Source organism: Bos indicus x Bos taurus, chromosome 2, assembly GCF_003369695.1.
Source record: "Bos indicus x Bos taurus breed Angus x Brahman F1 hybrid chromosome 2, Bos_hybrid_MaternalHap_v2.0, whole genome shotgun sequence".
NCBI classification, from domain to species: domain Eukaryota; kingdom Metazoa; phylum Chordata; class Mammalia; order Artiodactyla; family Bovidae; genus Bos; species Bos indicus x Bos taurus.
The window spans coordinates 114,751,400-114,766,768 of NC_040077.1; the positions used below are offsets into that span (position 1 = coordinate 114,751,400).

The 15,369-nt window shown below is 42.2% G+C and overlaps 1 long non-coding RNA gene across 1 annotated transcript; it reads right to left on the reverse strand.

Annotated features, from left to right (window-relative positions):
• Positions 1–3,419: 3,419 nt before the first annotated feature.
• Positions 3,420–7,356, reverse strand: LOC113881180. Its single transcript, XR_003507964.1, has 3 exons — positions 6,840–7,356; positions 5,654–5,831; positions 3,420–3,674 (listed from the first exon to the last, which is right to left on the reverse strand). It is a non-coding gene; the product is annotated as an uncharacterized LOC113881180 (long non-coding RNA).
• Positions 7,357–15,369: the final 8,013 nt, after the last annotated feature.

Here is a 15,369-nt window from a genome sequence, read left to right on the forward strand (position 1 = left end):
ACTGGCACAGTCATATCAAAGTGTATGTGGGGATTATGTCTCTCTGCAAATAAGCAAAGTTTGACACTTTGGTTGTGTTTACCCAGCACAAGTAGATATGATCTGACAGGTATCTAGTTGATTTCACCCATCGAGGCAACCGGCAACTCCAAGCAAAAACTGCTGGGGCTAGGAGCTCAATCGACAGCATACCTTTCTCCACACCACACCACAGAACCATGAAAATAAGCATTTGTTGAGCTTACACGTAGTTCCCAATGTCATTCTAAGACCTTAATTTGAACAAACTCCTTAAATTCTCATACAACCCTATGGGGCAGGTTCCATCATCATCCTCATCTTACAAATGTGGAAACTAAGATGGAGAATAGATCACTTTTGCAAAGTCCCAGGTCAAGAGTGGCAGAGGCACTTGTGCACCCAGCCAGTCTGCCTCCAGAATCTCTATAAGCATTTCAGACTCATACTCGAGCTACTGGAGGTAACAGAGGAGGAAGACCACAGAGATGATTGGACACCAAAATGGCAGCCTTATGACTGAGAAGAGCTGAACTGGAGTGCACAGTTTATTTAGTACCCCTACAAAGAATTGTGAACACCAGCCCTTAAAATGGAGAAAGAAATGGCAACCCACTCCAATATTCATGCCTAGAAAATCCCATGGACAGAGGAGCCTGGCAGGCTACAGTCCATAGGATCAAAAAGAGTCGGTCACAACTTAGTGACTGCTGCTGCTGCTGCTAAGTCACTTCAGGCGTGCCTGACTCTGTGCGACCCCATGGATGGCAGCACACCAGGCTCCCCCGTCCCTGGGATTCTCCAGGCAAGAACACCGGAGTGGGTTGCCATTTCCTTCTCCAATGCATGAAAGTGAAAAGTGAAAGTGAAGTCGCTCAGTCGTGTCCGACTCTTTGCAACCCCATGGACTGCAGCCTACCAGGCTCCTCCGTCCATGGGATTTTCCAGGCAAGAGTACTGGAGTGCATTGCCATTGTCTTCTCCAACTTAGTGACTAAACAACAACAAACCCCTGAAACGGAGAGATTTGCCCAATCAGTGTCTACCACAGTTCAAAATTGTGGGTCTCCCTCAAAGGGGCAGGTGGCTCTGCAGACAGAGAGGAACATATGCATTTTGACACCAGTTCAGTTCAGTCTCTCAGTCATGTCTAACTCTTTGTGACGCCACGGACTGCAGCCTGCCAGGCTTCCCTGTCCATCACCAACTCCTGGAGCTTACTCAAACTCATGTCCATTGAATCTGTGATGCCATCCAACCATCTCATCCTCTGTCATTCCTTTCTCCTCCCACCTTCAATCTTTCCCCGCATCAGGGTCTTTTCCAATGAGTCAGCTCTTTGCATCAGCTAGCCAAAGTACTGGAGTTTCAGCTTCAGCATCATCAGTCCTTCCACTGAATATTCAGGACTGATTGTGCCAGCAGGCTGGATGGAAAAGAGAAACACCAGAGAGAGGCTGAGCTGAGCAGGAGTGCCTCTTCTCAGAGTCAGGAGGCCCAGAGCCCCACCTCCTCCCATGAAAAGTTGTGGCCTCTTAACAAGAGGTCCCTGGAGAGAATCCCAGGGGCCTATGAAATTGGAAAGAGGAAAAATTTCTTTATTGTCATCGACCTCTCTCCAACCTACTAACCTCTAGCTGAAATTCAGCATTTCCTTATGTTATGGAAGGAGAGAGAAAGCCAGACTCACATAAGCAGCACATGTGACTCTGTCAGGTGTGTTCCCAGCACGTTACTACCCTGGAAAGGTCTGGAAGCTCATTCATGGGTATCAGAACTTCAGAATCACCGAGGTTCAGACCTGCTGTTCTGCCTTGTTATTTAGGGCACTCCAAAATCAATGCAGATGGTGATTGCAGCCATGAAATTAAAAGATGCTTACTCCTTGGAAGGAAAGTTATGACCAACCTAGATAGCATATTCAAAAGCAGAGACATTACTTTGCCAACAAAGGTCCATCTAGTCAAGGCTACAGTTTTCCAGTGGTCATGTATGGATGTGAGAGTTAGACTGTGAAGAAAGCTGAGCACCAAAGAATTGATGCTTTTGAAGTGTGGTGTTGGAGAAGACTCTTGAGAGTCTCTCAGACTGCAAGGAGATCCAACCAGTCCATTCTAAAGGAGGTCAGTCCTGGGTGTTCTTTGGAAGGACTGATACTAAAGCTGAAACTCCAGTACTTCGGCCACCTCATGTGAAGAGTTGACTCACTGGAAAAGACTCTGATGCTGGGAGGGATTGGGGGCAGGAGGAGAAGGGGATGACAGAGGGTGAGATGGCTGGATGGCATCACCAACTCAATGGACATGAGTTTGGGTGAACTCCGGGAGTTGGTGATAGATAGGGTGGCTTGGCATGCTGCAATTCATGGGGTTGCAAAGAGTCAGACACAACTGAGTGACTGAACTGAACTGAACTGAAGAAACATATATGCTATTATATCATAACTTTTCATGGTTTTTTTTCCTAGTATTTTGAAAATGGCATTTAGCTATAATTAATTTCCTCTATGCCTCTAAATACCATATCGTATACATTTAAAAACATTATTCTCTGAAGGGGTCCATAGGCTTTGTCAGACTTCCTAAGAGAGCCCCCCCCCCACCCCCGCCACCCGTGCCACAAAATATATGAATCTCTGCTCTGATTGAAGACCCTCCACATAGAAAAGTGAGGCAATAGAAGTGGAGCTTTCACCTTAAGAGATATTATATGTGTGTTCGTGCTCAGTCATGTCTGACTTTTTGTGACCCTGTGGACTGTTGCCCACCAGACTCCTTTGTCCATGGGTTTCTCCAGGCAAGAGTACTGAAGTGCGTTGCCATTTTCCTTCTTCAGGGGATCTTCCCCATCCAGGGAATGAACCCATGTCTCCTGCACTGGCAGGCAGGTTCTTTACCACTGCACCACCTGGGAAGAGATGTTAGTAAATCATAAATAACTAAATAATCTTATTCCTTCAGATTTGATATCTCCTTCCTCATTTCCCTTAATCCAGTCATATCTGTCCATCAATGTCCTCAAAAAATTAAGTCTGTGTGAAGGAAGGCTATGATACAAGACGGCTAGGTTGGAGATTTTTTTCTTTCTAGCCTTTCTCTGATCAAAAATTGCCTATAAACTGTGCAAAAGTGTTCAATGCATGTTTTTATTTTCAATTCATATATTTCTACCCTGTATCGCTCCAGAAATATTTTTAGGGATTATTAGAATGAGTGAGTGTCTTTTGGGATCAGCAAGGCGATCTTATTAATTATAGTGATGGGCCATTCGGCAACTCCTAGGAGCTTTGCCCTAGACTCTCCCCTCAAGCCCTGCTTTCGTTACAGGTCCCAAGTGCAAGTTCTTCCCAGAGCAAACAGCTAAGAAACAACGAGCACCAACATTGAAAGCCATTTAATTTCTACTTGATAAGGAATAGATTTAGAAATTCTTGCTCCAGATACTACTTTTATTCCAACTGTGTATTAATATCAGGAAAGTTCTTTCACAGTAAGTTTGGAATTTGTGTCTCACGGAAGATGACCCACTTCTCTGTAGACGTCTTGGTGGAATTAGACTCAGGTTTACCCTGAATGGCCATGACCAAGTAGAGTTCCCACTTCGTTCCCATAAAAGGTCCCATTTTTTACCATAATTTCTCATGTCCAACTAGGAGACTGAAATTAAGAGAGAGAGAAAAAAAAGAAAAAGCTTCGTGAGTGTGTGTTTAGTCCCCCAGCCATGTCCCATTCCTTGTGACCCCATGGACTCTGCCAGGCTCCTCTGTCCATGGGATTCTCCAGGCAAGAATACTGGAGCGATTTGCCATTTCCTCCTCTAGTGGATCTTCCTAACCTAGGGATCGAACCTGGGTCTCCTGCATTGCAGGCGGATTCCTTTACCACTGGGTCACCTGGGAGGCTAATTGATTTAACGCTGACCTTGTCTTAAATATTCACCCGTATTTGATTGGTCTTCAAGTAGCCTCTTTCTGGAAATTTATTTTTTTTGATTTAAATGACTGCCCAAATAGTTGCTCCTAAGATTCAAGCCTTTGTCTTCCTCAATCATATTATTAATCCAATTCCAAATCATCAAATCATATCATGACACACAATGATGTCATTTGTATAGCTATTCCGAAGGTCTTTATTTTTTAGTATTAACTTTCTTTTCTTTTTTTTTTTTTTTGGCTTCTTTGAGGGCTTCTCTCTAGTCCTGGTGTGTGGGCTTAGATGCCCTGCAGCATGTGGGAATCTTAGTTCCCTGGCCAGGGATTGAACCGTGTCCCCTGCAGTGGAAGGCAGATTCTTAATCCCTGGACCACCAGGCAAGTCCCCTTGTCCTTATGAATTTGATTCGTTCTCTCCCAAAACTCTGCTGTGAGGGAAAAAAAGAATACATAAATGGGTTTCCTGCCCTATCTCTGCCAAATATAAGCAGCGAGGACATGACCAAAAGCAAGCAAGTTTTTGTCCTAGCTGACAGTAGACACGCCCAGGCCGCACCAAGCCTTGCCGGGACGCACTCTGGAAGGATCGTTCTTTATCTGGTCAGCCTTCTGGGAGGATCTGAGACTCATAAGAATTTCATTGATTCCATCTGGTACAAATATGTCTGTAAAAAATCCGAACAGACTCTTCTACTCAAGACTTTATAAAGAGTCCATTGAGAGTGATGAAACCCACACTATGAAGTAAAAAAACTGGAGAGAGGTGACTAACTAATTAGTGTAAGAATGTGTGCACACACACCAGCAGAACCACAGCTAGCACCACCACACCCCGAAAATAAACATCAGATACTGTTCTATGAAGTTCTGGTGTTCACGTCCAAGCCTTCCTTCACTAAGTGAAGGACCTGTCCCTGGCCATGCCTGTGTGCATCCTTTGCTGCTGCCCTGGTTCCATTCTGTCACCTGAAGACCCATTTCCAGGAGTTCTGGGAATGTTTCTCTGTAGCAAGGCATTTTCTATCCGCTGCACAGATCTTCAGTCTGCAGTTGCCTTAAGTGGCCATTTCAGGTGTTCGGTCTTTATCAAGCAGAGCCCTACTGGGATTGTTGCATTCGCTGCCCTCTGAAATACAGCACTTGTTTGACAGGGCTCTGTGGCTAGGCTTGGTTGTGGCCACTCCAGCTCTTTCTGCCTCTTGAGGGATCTCACCCTCTGAGGCTCTGTTCAGCCTCCTCCAAGGGACTGCAGCGTTTGGGAGGGTTTTTAAAGCAACTGATTTTAACTTACAGATTGGATCCAAACTGAAAGAGGTTTCCCAGACATGGAATTCTTGATCGTCCCTGGCAGGCACATTATACAGACTCCCAGGAGCCCAGGCTCAAGGCTTTAAGAGTTTAACCCCTTTGTTCCCATGGACTGTTTGGCGACACCAGGGGTTCTCATCCATGGGGTCAGGACATCATGGGTTTTAGGTATAAGATGTATTGAAAAGAGTTCACTGCTAATATTGCAAAATAACTGACTGACTTAATAAGAACCAATTCCAAGTTATTCCTTAACAATGGCAATTATATTTAACACTCACCCTTTCTTTAATGGGAGAGAGAGCTGTACATGTCAGTACTGGGAATAAACCATAGCCTAAGGCCTATTTTATCTATGCCTCAGGCTTTTAATTCTTGTGACCATAAAAAACTTACTGTCTATAATTCCAGATTCCACTCTCCTCCTGTTCTGATGTTTCAATGAAATCTGAGCACATCCAGGCAGAATGCAGCATATGGAAGTGTCAGCTCATCATAGCAGGTGAGTGATGAAGGGGGAGAGAAGAAAGTTCCAAATGCCTGAGTACTCTTGTTGATCAGTTTTGTAATCAACCTGCATAACACAAACCCAGAAATATCCATTCGAAATCTGACCAGAAGAAATTGCCAATATTAGACCATTTTTGACCCACAAAAGCAGCACTTTCACATGGGTCCATTTAATATCATTCACAGTGCATTAAAACAACCTGGGAAAGAGACCAAGAAAAATCATCCAGCCCTACCCGATAGGTCTGCATCAAGGAAAAGAGGCTGCCCACAATGTTTTTGTTTTGTTTTGTTTTATTCCATTTTTAACCAAGAGGACTTCAACAATATACAGTGCTATAAAAGTTTCCTTGTTTTTATCCATGTTTGGCTATATACATCTGAGAATAGCAATGGAATTTCTTCCTCGGCTCTGGGCCCTTCATCACTCTAAAAAAACAACAACAAAAAGTGCATCAACAGAATTTAAGAATGGTTGGTCTAAGTCCTCTTGAAATGGAAAGCTATTATTTTAAAGTTTCTGAGGAATAAACGATCCCTTAACTTAAACTTTTCTGACTGAGTTGCCCCGATCAGTACAGGGTGCTATTACAGCTGCCACTATAATTTTGACCCCAAAATACAAAGAAAAATGAGATAATGTGCAAGATGGGCTTAGAAGAATGATTCTATTCTTTTCCTATTTTTGTTGTGTTTTCGTTTCTCAAGTTAATCTGATTGCTGTTGTTGCAAGGAGGGTATTCATCGAATATATCATAAATACGTATTACCAGGCTCAAAGTTCTTCAATGTGGGGAAAAGTTCCTTAACTTATTTACCTGTATATATGGAACTAGGTAATACTCCATTGCCTAGATCATAACAATTACTATTTCCAAACAAAGGTGTGACTGTAAATAGTTTAAATACTTTAGGATTAGTTTTTAATCCTAAAAGTCCACAGACACAGAAATTCTCAGCTCCTCAGGTCTTGCCTTTTAGTTACAAACTAAACTCTACACATTGTGGAAATACCTTAAACATTTTATCAAGACCAGTGAGGATCAGAACACGTATTAGGAGATGTCCTTACCTGCTGACATTTCCAAAGGATTTCAGTCCTCTAGGAAGAAGGAAAAAATGGAGAGGGGGAAGAAAGATGTTTAATTGGTTGTTCCTTGACTGCTGAACAATATCCATGCAATTTATCTTTTCAACACAACGGTGGCAGTGTTGATGGTGTGAGTCTGCGTGGCTGCTGTAACAAAACACAGCAGACCGGGTGGCTTAAACAGCAGACATTTATTTCTGGAGACACAGTTCTGGAAGTCGGCAGGTCCGAGATCAAGGCGCCAGCTGATTGAGTTCTTCATTAGGGACCCCTTCCTGGCTTGCAGTAGCTGACTTCTTACGTCCTCACAAGGTAAAGAGAGGGAGAGGAGAAGGGGGAGCAAGGACTCTGCTGTCTCTGACTCCATCATGCAGCCTCTTCCCTCATGACCTCATCTAAATTGGGTCTAAAGATCCAACAGTGCTCTCAGTCATCTCCAACTTTGTTGTGACCCCATGGACTGTAGCCTACCAGGTTTCTCTGTCCATGGGATTCTCCAGGCAAGAACACTAGAGTGGGGGTGCCATTTCCTCCTTCAGGGGATCTTCCTGACCCAGGGATTAATCTGAGTTTCCTGCATTGGCAGGCAAACTCTTTACCTCTGAGCCACCTTGGAAGCCCCAAATGCTGCTACTTTGAAGGTTAAAGCTTCAACATGTGACCTTGGCAGGGTTGGGGTGGGGAGGACAAATCAGTCCACAGCGCTAGTTAACAACAACCAAAAAAATCTTCAAAGTTCTAATTCATTTAAAAAGCAGCTTTCTAGATATCTGAATTTAACAAATGAAATACAAAGATGGCCATTCTAAAACAAATGTCTTCAATGTATGTGTAAATCTCACATGTATAGTAAACTATGGCCACATACCAACAAGTTTATATTACCCTTTCCTTTTAGTGTTTATATTTCCTTACTGCATACTTATTCTCCTGGTCCTTTTTTTAAAAAAAAAAAAAAACAATTTGGCTTAGTGTGCTAAAAATAGCTTGTGTGCTCTGTTTTTCCTTCTAGCTTCATTGTTACTAACTGATTTCTAATAGTCTTGGAGACTGGGTAAATCTCCTGTGAATGCAGTAAGCATATTTGATTGAAACTGATGCAGATTATCACAGCCCTGGATTTGGGGGGCACAGTCCTTCCCACCCCTTGAGCCCTGCCACTCCACCCCTCCTTAATCAGATACTCTTTGGGGATTTATTTCTGCCCCTGTAGAATCTGGGTATTAAATGCTCTGAGTTGCTATAGTTAGAGAGGCTCTATTTTTAGTTACAAACTGTTTCCCTGAGATACATACAGCTGCTGATTAACACTAGGAGCCTTTCTAACAAAGCTTGTGTTCTCAACCTTCCTTTTCAATGCCCGATAGGCCTATAAGCGAAAATACAAACACTGGTTATATTTAGTTTTCTCCTCAACCATGTCAAACCCTAAATTGAGAGGAAGTTATAAATACCCTGCAAGGAAAAGGCACTCTCTTCTTTAAGTAGGATTTTAGTGCCCCGCAGTGTTGTGGTATAAAGGGTTGAGAGGAGCCTGTATTAAAATAAGAGATTGAGTACATTTAACCTTTTGAATGGCAACCCACTCCAGTATTCTTACCTGAAATATCCCATGGACAGAGGAGCCTGGTGGGCTACAGGCCCTGGAGTTGCAAAGAGTCAGACACGACTGAGCACCCAACAAGCGGGCAACCTTTTGAAAGTATTCTCCAATACGTGGAGTTGTTCACACTTTGTGGCACTTAAGATTATCTAAGACATAGTAAGCATTCATCCAATATTTACAGCATGCAGAAGAACTGACCCTATGTAGCAGATATTCCAAAAAGGCTTACTGCTTGAGTGAGTACATCCTTTGGCACAGTTAACCCTTTGAGATCAGAGAGAACCTTCTCTGAAAAGAATTCCTTGGAAAGGTGGACATCGCCAACCCACAAAGCATCCAACACGTTTCCAGCAATGAATCCAACCATCCGTTTGCAAGGTGTTTCAGCTACATCCTTGGTGGTGATAAGTTTCTACTTGCAGAGACGCAAGGAGAGGCAAGCTGGGTTTGGAACTCCTGGCTTGTGAAAATTCTGGTACCCACCACCAGCCAGTCACCCCGTGATCATCCCTTCTCACTCCTCACCAGCTTGTAATTCATTTCCTAATTTCTCTTGGGGGCCCGGTGATGAGCACCTGGAACCCACCCAACGCTGTCTGCACCACCTCTTTCATCCTTCTCTAAGGGGTCCCGCACATCATGACCACCCACACCCTCAGGCTTTCACTGCTCACTGCAGTTGAGGGTACATTGTAACATGAGGGCAGTGGCCTGGCACTCTGCAGGCTTTTCTTTTAAATCCAGGCTCATCTCCTTTTACCTGGAAGCAGGTTAGGGAGTGCTTTGAGTGAGTTGTTTCACCTCTAAACTTTGATTTCCCCATCTGCAGCATGGGAGGAAAAACCTACTTCATGATAATGATGCAAAATAATTAATGTAACTATTCTAGTTCAGTTCCCAGTGCTGGAAGGAAATGCTCTGTAAGTGGGCACCCATGTTACTCACAAGTCTGTAAATTTCCCCTCATCATCATCCAAAACCTTGACATCTTCCTTTTCTCTCAACTTCTATTATGCATTAGTCTCTCCGCCTCCCCCAATTTTTCCTTTCTTTCCTGCTCTTTGCCCAACTCAGAAATCAAAACAAGGCTCTTACTGATCCTGATAACAACAGTACTGATACAGCCACAGACAAGAAAAGGGAAACCATCAACTCTGAAATAAAGTATTTGAAGTGAAATATAGGACTAGTGTTAATAAGTCCAAGCAGCCTTAAAAATAAGTTCAAAATACCAAATAACTTCTTTAGAATGTTCCCAGAAGTCTCTTCTACTTCTAAGTTTAATCTGCTTTTCTTTGAGCAGTCAACACTTCAGAACAAACTGAAAATATATTGGTTCTCATTCAATTTTTTCAAACTTCAACCATATTTTTGGAGAGTAGTATCAAGTAATTAGGACTTTGCAGGTGGTTCAGTGGCTAGAGAATCTGCCTGCCAATGCAGGAAATGCAGGAGATCGGGTTCTATCCCTGGGTCAGGAAGATCCTGTGGAGAAGGAAGTGGAAACCCACTCCAGTATTCTTGCCTGAAAAATCCTATGGACAGAGAAGCCTGATAGGCTACAGTCCATGGGGCTGCAAAGAGTCAGACACAACTCAGCAACTGAGCACACACACAGCAAATAATTAACATTGCTGAGTTTTGATCCAGTCTTCCATTAACAATGAGTATTCCAGAGAGATATTTTCTACTGTCTTTACTGCAAATATACCATCATCCTCTCCATAATGAGCAAAATAGACTGCTAGAGTTTAGCCTTAGAAATAAGTAAATTATATAAGCACTTCCATAGAGAGCACCGTGCAGACTCTGAATAAGTGAGTTACGGCTACATACGACATGACTTGGTAGCAAGTTGAAGCCTGTGCCGTTAAGCATTTTCCCACACCTAGCACATCTTCCTTTCTCTGTTTTAGAGAGAAAAATGTTTTGTTTTTCTAAGATGTCTTGGAAAGGAGTTAGCTCCCCAACACAGATAAAAGTGCAGGAACCCAGTATCCAGAAATGAATGACAATAGGAGAGAGATCCACTTGCTGAGACATTACCACTTTTCATCGTAGAGAATGTTTGGCCAAGAAATAATCATCAATCCTGCTCTAGGAATATCTGTAGCCTCAAGTTTGTTTTATTTGTTTTTTCATTTTTTTTCATTCTGATTTTTAATGAGGGACTTACCATGTTGCAGGAATGTGTTTTGCTTTCATAATCAGCATCGCAGCTTCCTGGGAAGACTAAATAGAATCTCCCAAATGTTAAACACACACAGCAGACACCATCTCCATCAATTTTAAGTAGCACATAAAGCAGGGACTCACATTCCTGCTGTGGTCCCTCTAGAACTGTGCTGTGCAGTATAAAATCTATTAGACACATGTGACTGTTTAAATTAAAATGAATTGAAAATAAGTAAAATGAAAGTTCAGTGTCTCTGTCTCCGTAGCCACATGTGGTTTGTGGCTACCATATTGGACAGTGCAGATATATAGGCCATTTCGTTCACTGGGGAAAGTGTTTGTTGAACAATGCTTCAACAGAATATGGATTTTTCATGAAAAAACATGGAGATCTACATTTTTGGATGCATGCATTTTGGGAGTGGATTTTCACTGCTCTGGTGTGTGCTGTGCTCAGCCACTCAGTCATGTCCCACTCTTTGTGACCCTGTGGACTGTAACCCACCAGGCTCCTTTGTCCATGGAATTCTCCAAGCAAAAATCCTGGAGTCGGTTGCCATTTCCTTCACCAGGGCATCTTCCCTACCCAGGGATCGAACCCACATTCCCTGCATTGCTGGCAGATTCTTTGCCACTGAGCCACCAGGGAAGCCCCTTCTGCACTGCTCTGGACCAGTGTTCAAATCAAGACTTCTCTATTTGAGAATTGTTCAAATCAGTTCTTCTCTGTACCACACGATCTTTTGCCGCTTGCCAGTGAGTAGCACAGGAGCGTCATCGCTCTTCTCTTCTGACATAGTGGCCTGTGGCCTCAGCAATAGCCAAAGTGGCATATTCAGACCTCTGACTCTCTTACACAATTTAGTGGGCCATGAGCTGCCAAGGAGTCAACCTTTGTTCTAAACCACTTTGTTAGCAAGCAAACTGAGCAAGGACAGCAACCCAGATATCATGTTCTCTCCAAATGCAACAGAGATTGTGAGTACATACCCAAGGTCAGCATACAATTCTGGAAATAAAGCTTCCTCAGCTTCCTGGGTGGCATTGAGGATACATACAAAAATGACTCGACATTTTCAAGTATGTTAGTACATGGACCACCCGCTCAGGACGGGAAGGCAGATAACAGAAAATTATTTCAGCCTTAGGATGGAGCCAACCTTTTTGAGTAGTCATCTCAGTTCAAGCTGAAAAATATTCTCCTGACTGCCCCCCACCCCTCTGTTATTTGGACATATTTCCACCTTCTAAAATGCACCTATTAAATTTGGTCACCCAATAAGCATTTTATTAAAAGTGGGTTGAGTTGGCTTTGACTTAAACTCTGCTGTGAGCTTATTAAATGAAAAAAACCTGCCATGAAGATCAAAGTTCCTTCTTTTAATTCCTTTAGATCCTTTGGGGAAACCAGCATTTATCTCTGTAAAGTTCAAGTCCGCATAACTAAGTCAGAGAGATCTGCATCCAGCCGGGGAAACTTGCATAGGCCACCTCCCCCTCCTCTCAGTCTTGGATCCTGGCTCCCTGCTTAGACTTCAGTTTGGAAGTGGCTGAATGAATTCACAAGTACTACTGTTTGCACTCTCACACACTGTTTAAAGGCAGAAGTATCAGGTTTCACAGCACTGTGAGGAAGTTGGCAACCACTTCAAAGAGATGTCCAAGCATCTATTACTTTATTAAGCAAGGGCAATAATGATCTACAAAGTGCCAACTTGCTCACTGTTTCCGGCTCTCTCTACATTACATTGCGAATACTGCAGGCTGTCTCTTCCTGCTTAAACACCAGTTAGGACGCTGCCTTTAAAATGCACTGTAGATCTGACAGCAATAATATAAAGTGCTAAAACCACATGGCTAAAGGATATATATGCTTGCAGAGCTACAGAGAGGTAGAAAAATCTGCTGTAAAATAATTTGTCTCTTGTCACTTTCTAGCTGTGTGCATTTTTATTCTCCCTCATTCCCTTCATTTTTGAGCTCTGTATATTTCTACAGATATTGTGAAACCCAATAATAATTACAAATGATTAGTCCCTACGGTAACTCAACAGACATTTAACTGTGTGTTTTCAATTAGTCCAATGCTCGGTAACCCAAGTGGAAGCAATATAAGTGCAAATATTCTGTACTCTATCCAAGGAATACACAATCCAATCTTAGAGCTAAGTCTAATCCATATTAAGCAACAATGATCCATTATAGATTAATTAAATGGAAATTTGGGAAAATGAATTATCTTTTCTGGTCTGTTTCTACTTTCATTGCATATGAATTCTAGGACGGTATAACCAGAGGGCTTCCATTATGTCTTACAGGCTGTAAGTCTTGTGGATGTTAAGACCCAGGGTGACAATTGAACTGCCATTCCTGAAACTTGACCTTGTCACTTTCAGCAAGGCTGGTTCTTACCAAGTGATCCCTCGTACTTAGGATCTATTTGTCAGCAGGAAGTGAAACTCTAGCCAGCCGATAATCTGCACTTACCTCTCCCCTCTCTGATGGTCCACACTGGGATAGATAAATGGAGGTAAATACTACCAAAGCCATGGTAACCAAATCTGCCTTTTTAATGCTATCTGTTAGCACTTGGTGCTGTCACAATCTTCTGTAAGCTCTTGTAAATGAGTCAATTATATGGATTCCAGACATTAAATCTGATTATTGGTCTTCCCTTTTGTATATAAAATAGAAATGGTTTGGTCATTACAATCCATCTCCCACCGAAAACTCTAATGTTGAAGAACATGGAAATGACATTTACCCAGGAAGGTAGAGATTATGATGACCTTAGCTCACCTGTCATCTGAGTATTTCAGAACTCAGGCCTAAGGCCAAAGTCTGTTTGAAGAGGATGGCTGGATATGGCAGAACAGAAAGGAACAGAAGTAGAATGGGTTACCATGTTTCCCCAAATCTCTTGTTCACATGATGTAGCCATGCCTGAGTTTTTTATTAAGCACAAAGGTTTTTATTAAGCACCTCCTTTGACCACACCAATAATGCTCATCTCTTTTTCTAGTGTTGTTCTTGAGTCAAAGACGTCATTTCTCACCCTCACAGCTAGTTGGTTCAATTCCAATAAATACAGAAACAGAGAACATATTTCCATATGCAAAGAGTTAGTGAAAAAAATTCAGAGAAATTAGAAAAAATTCCATATTCACAACTGTAAAGAGTGACTTATTAAAGTGTAACACTGACTTTTTTTAGACAATCATTTCTCCTAGTGGACAACATCTTTCAAAGCAATTGGCCTAGACTTATGCCAAAGAAACAATTCTCTTCAACATATTTCTAAACCCCGATTTTGGAGTTACCTTCAGCTCCAGTGTATGAGACGCCTCTGAAAGTCTAGCCCGTTACTTTAAAATCACACTTCAGTTGAGGCCCAAACTGTATTGCCTGATTTTGTCATTCATTCTGTTAACCCAGTGTCTTGGTTCATTCAGGCTGCTTATTATAACAAAATACCAGGGACTGAGTGGTTTATAAACAACAAACATTTATTGCTTACAGTTCTGGAGTGTGGCAAGTCCAAGGCACCAGCAGACTACATGTTTAGTAAGAATCTCCTTCCTGGTTCTTAGACTTTTCACTGTGGTGGAAGAAGAGGGGGAGCTCTCTGAAGTCTCTTTGATAAGGGCACTAATGCCACTCTTAATCCCATGAAAGCACTCATGACTTAATCACTTCCCCAAAAGCCCTACTTCCTAATATTATTACCTTGGGCTTTAGGATTTTTCCACATATAAATGGTGAGGGATGTGGAGAGGACCAGATTTAGTCTATAGCACCCAACTTGACCATGAACTATCATTGGCTTTTCCCAAAATATTATGCATGCTTTCCAATAATGAAAGATGCCCCCAGTGAGAAAGTTCAAAGGCACAAGTCACAATCTCTGAAGTTGGTTTCCAAAGGGGCATTTCACAATGATTTGAGCAGAGGTATTATTATTGAAAGTTTATTGTTCCCCAAAATAATTTCTCTAAAGTTATCATGTAAATATCTAAATATGATGTTGTAGTGTACCTCCCAACGTCATGGTTTTGCAATCTTCTCCATAAGTGATGTGCCCTGTAATGTACATTTCTCTACCACCATCATCCCTGCCCCATAGGTTTCATTTCTTTCTCCTTTAATCCTGTTCCCAAAGTCAAGTCTTACATTTTCCAGGAAACTTTTCCTGACAAACCAGCTTACCCTCAGCCAAGATTGCTTGCACATTTCTTTAGTTTTTTTTTTTTTTTCCTTTGTCTGTTTGAGTTATCATGTTGTTTTTCTGTGTGTTGTCTTTCAGTATATAGCTTCATATCTCCCCCATCAATTAAATTATAAGCTATTTGAAGGCAAAGATCTCTCTTGAGCTTCACTGTATTTGCCATATCATCCAGTGCTATACCTAGTAAGTCATAGGCCCTCAATAAAATTAAGCAATTTGATCCTTTTTCTATCCTACTTTTATCTAACATTTTCTCCTTAAGTTTTTTTGGCTTTTGTTGTTGTTCAGCTGCTAAGTCATGTCTGACTCTCTGCAACCCCATGAACTGCAACATGCCAGGCTTCTCTGTCTTTCACTATCTCCCAAGAGTTGCTCAAATTCATATTCATTGAGTCGGTGATGCTATCTAACCATCTCATCCTCTGCCAACCCCTTCATCTTTTGCCTTTTATCCTTGCCAGCATCAGTGTCTTTTCCAAAGAGTAGGGTCTTCTCATCAGATGGCC